Source organism: Gavialis gangeticus, unplaced genomic scaffold (genome assembly GCF_001723915.1).
Source record: "Gavialis gangeticus isolate Ggan-Ray unplaced genomic scaffold, GavGan_comp1, whole genome shotgun sequence".
In the NCBI taxonomy this organism is placed as follows: Eukaryota; Metazoa; Chordata; order Crocodylia; family Gavialidae; genus Gavialis; species Gavialis gangeticus.
Genome location: NW_017728992.1, coordinates 29,315,020 through 29,319,646, shown reverse-complemented (window position 1 = coordinate 29,319,646; position 4,627 = coordinate 29,315,020).

Sequence of the window (4,627 nt, the reverse complement as noted above, 5' to 3'; positions counted from 1 at the left end):
CTGCCTTCCCTATTCCCATCCCCCACCTGCCCCCCCAGACCCCCCCCCAGTAACTGCCCTAAAATAGGACTTCCAAGGTAGGTGGTGCTCTTCTCTGCCTTGGGGTCTTTAAGAGATGGTTGGATAGGCATCTGACTGGAGTCATCTGACCCCAGCACTCTTTCCTGCCTAGGCAAGGGGTCAGACTCAATGATCTTTTGAGGTCCCTTCTGATCCTAGCATCTATGAATCTATAGCCCACAACCTGCCTGCCTCCCAGCCACACTGCCTCACCTGCCCCCTAAGTCCTCCCCATTGCTGCTTTGCCCTGCCCTGCCCCATCCCCCGCCTGGCCCCCAAGCACCCCCAATTGGTGCTCCACCTGGCCCCATCCCCTGCCAGCCCCCCAAGTCCCCTCATCACTGCCCCCTCGGGGCCCCAGCATCCTGCCAATTAAAAAAAACCCTGCACTCAGAGCTGGCACCTTGGACCCAGCTGGAGGTGGCTGACCCCTGCCTGGCTCCCAAGCCCCCCCAATCAGTTCTCTACCTGGCCACATCCCCTGCCTGCCCCCCGAGCTCCCTGATCACTGCCCCTCTGGGCCCCAGTATCCTGGCAATTAAAACAAAAAACAACCCACACTCACCAGCAGTAGCAGTTACCATTGGAGTCACTGCCCCCCCCTTGCACAACACGGGGCCAGGTGACAGCCACAGTGGCCCCAGCCTACACCCTACTGCCCCCTGCTGCATAGGGGGGCTCTGACAGGAGGCCCCATAGCTCCCACAGCCCCTGCTACTGCTGGTGAGTAGAGACTTTTTTTTTTCTTTTTAAGTGCCAGAGGCTGGTGGGGCGGGGGTCAGCCATTGGAGTGGGGGGACTGCAGGAGCTGGCATGGGATGTGGCCAGGCACAGCAGCAATCCGGGGGGCTGGGAGAGCAAGCAGGAGTGAGGCATGTGGGCCCTGCAGGGGGTGGTGGTAGCCATTTGGCCCCTGTTAGGGGGGTGTAACCCCTGTTGGGGGAGCTATAGACTCTGTTGGGGGGGCAGCAAAACATATTTAGAATTCATTTTTTATGATGATAGAAATGCTCACTGGTAGGCTTCCAAATTGCTTTAAACACTGTAGATATATCAATATATCAATAAAACATTGCCCAACTGATTTTTCTCTCGTGTGTGTGTGTGTGTCTGTCTGTCTGTCTGTCTGTCTTTTGTTTCAATTGTGGAGGAACATGGATTTCGGGTATTTTACAGAGTGACTTTGGGATTTATTTATCAGAGTTTTTTTCAGTTTTCAAATAGGAAACACCAGAATTCTTGCTAGGAAGGCCAGTGGCAGGATCCTGCCTGCTCAGTGCTGGCACCTTGGACCCAACTGGAGGTGGCTGATCTCCTTACCAATTGGGGCCAAGAGGACATGTTTTGACAGTTCAAACAAGCCATCATACCCAGAACATCTTCCAGGCCATAGCTGCCCAGATGACCAGTCAGGGGGCACACATGGCAGTAGTGCCACACGAAAGCAAACTTTGCAGCTACAGCCCACTGGCAGCTGGTCCAGAGGGGAAGATGCCTCGGCTGGCTCTGCAGTCCCCATCCAGGTCTGGCAGGTGTGCAGCAGGTCACAGCCAGGCAACAGCCCCCCTGCAGTAAAAGGTGCAGGGAACTCTTAGGGCTGCTTCAGCAGTCCAGCTGCTGAAGGGGTAGTACAAGGGGTAGTGTCCCCAGGTACCAATTGGCTGAGCCAGAGAAGCTCCTGAGAGCGAGTAGCCCTGAGCTACTTGACAGGGCAGCTTTTTGTACTGATGGGGGCATCACAGGTGCTGGCCCCTGGCTCTTGCTCCCCCTGACTTCAGTTCCAGGAGGAACAACGTAGGGTTATTAGGCCCCAAGTGGCACAATTTGCCCCACACCAAAATGAATATCCAAGCTCATGCACAGAGACAAAAATCCCCAGTTCAACATTTGCACTGCTTCTATTTGAGCTGCTGCAAGCACATGTGCTTGCATGTATGGACATGCCCGGAGAAAGTAAAGCCAAGCTCTCACGGCCTAACAAGGGAACAGCTTTGCAACAAGGTAGTTCACACACATTCCAGAGATAGAGGTGGGTTTTTTTTGCAGAAGTAGAGAATGTCTAACAAGCCTTGAGGAGAGAAGTAGCCCCATCTCCCATATATTCAAAAGATAAGAGCACAGCTGCAGGAATTTAATCTGTCATGCTACCTAAATTCCCAATTAGGGTTGGAAAGATTCTAACTATATGATCACATCTTACCAGACACCTGGTGTGTGAAACACACATAAATGGTATCTCCATTGGCTGGACAAAGCATGTTGGACTGAACCACCAATGAATGAGCATCAGCTAGGTACACAATGAATAGACTAAAGGAATGACACTTAAGAGGAACAAAGAGAGGGTGTGGTCATCACTTAGCAACTTTCTCCAGCCAAGACAATTACAAACTGAAGCAAAAGACCCACAGAAAATGGCTGCATGCTGGCCAGACATCCATCTTCCTGTATGCATCCCTGTGTCACACTCTATGGTGAAAGCCTTTGCTTACTTTCTAATTGTCATGTGCTGCTACTGTACATCAATAAAGGTCTCCAAGTTAGCAAACAAATACACTGTGATTGGCCATTTTAGGGATATTGCACCCTGCCCACAATTAAGTATTGGCTGCTGATTCTTCAGAATCAGGCCAACAATCATAAACATTTGAACAAAAATGAAAAAAAAAAAAAATCCCTCAATTACTATTTTCTTGATTTCCTTCCCCATCTCCAGTTAAGTTAAGCACATACAGCCCTTAGAGAAGTAATTTCTCTCTTTGGCAAGCTATTCTTTTAGCTAATACAAATTCTTGCATATATCCCAACTAAATATATTTTTTTCCCTACTCAACATGCTGTTTTTTGGCTCACTGGTAAACAAAACATCTGTGCCTGTAACATACTGTTCTGACTATGCAGGTTTTAAGCACTTTGCCCTTCATCTCTTTTGATAATAATTTTCCTCATCGCTCTAAAGTTTTCCCTATGAAACTCCTCATTAGTCTGTTGCCCAAGGGGTAGTTCGGGTTATTAGGATATAAAAACTAATATTTTAGTGAGCAGAGTATAGCACCTTCTTTGCATTCTTATAGTCACTCTCCTGTAATTCAAATTCCTGTATTGCTTTAAGATTATATTAAACATCACCTTTCATTTACACTGTGACAAACCCACAATATTTTGAGGAGTTCATGGAATGTCATTCAGGTTTTTTGTAACTTGTTTTACTGACATGGCATGAGTGATCTCTACAGATAGTGTTATCGTTCTTACATTTGCATGAATAACGTTATTGGATACAAATGTGTTTCTTGTGTTATAAAGAGGACAGGATTACATAAAATGATATTGATTTTGGGGTGTTGCTCCCTAAACAATGAGTTTTGCCCCGGGAAAGATTCAAAGTCTAAATGGTTAAAAGAAGTAATCAATGACAATTAGCACCTAACATACTTATGTCAGATGGCTAGTCAAATAGGTCCTTGTAGACATGGCCTAAGGCACAACAGCCAGGACCTTCTAGATGTAAATTTATTGCTATCTAAATGGAGGTACCTGTAGCAGCATAAAACATGGAAAATCTATTAAAAATATTACTCACAATTGGAGAAACAAGTGGGATTAATAATCATCATCATAGCTGAATGAATGTAAATACTCTCCTTGTTATAATTGGAGCAGGAAAAACTTCTAGTTGGGTATATACATTGTGTACATACAGACATTACACTTAGAAGTTAGGTAAGTTAGTTTGGGTAAAAAATGGTTTCCCAATTTAACTCAGTGACTATATAGGTGCTAGGAGTCTAAGTTTAAGTTGAGGTAGCAGGAGAGACTGGTGGTCTGCAGGGTGGGAAGATCAGGGCTAACAGGGTCCATGGGAGGAGATTGGTGGGGTCTGGGGGGCTCTGATGAGATTGGGGGGCTCATTCTCCCCAACTCCCTTACAAACCAACACCCCCAACCCTTGGATCCTTCCCACCCTGACTTATTTTGATTGGTCTTCCAGCAGTGCAGGTGGTTTGTGGGGTCAAGGGGTTATCTGGACCACACTGGGTCGGGACTTAGCAATCTGAGGCCTGAAGGATAAGTCAGAGTGATAAACATAACTTGTGGTGGAGGACAGACTAGGAAAAGCACAGCCCTGGGGCTGAGGCAAGCAGCTGAACTTTCCCAGCCCCAGGCCTCTGTTCTGAAGTTGTACAGAAATTCGGTTAGATCAGTCTAACCCAGGGGCTGGCAATTATTTCAGCCAGAGGATCACAATGAGTTTTGCTGAACTGTTGAGAGCCACACACACACACAATCTTTCAGAAGATATCATTTTAACAAGTTATAGATAAAAACAAGTCATATACTAAAAATCAAACATTTATTAGAACATATTTTAGCTTAAATTTCAAAAAATATTTTTTGTCTTGATTTGTTTTTGAGTAATTATATATTATATATAGACAATTTTATAATAGCTTAAAATAAAATCTTGCTTTTGTAGACTGTGAGGGGATGCATGGGGGTGTGTGCATATGGGGGGTCGCACATGCGCTAGGTTCCAGGAGCCTACTGGTAGCGGGGGGGGGGGGGG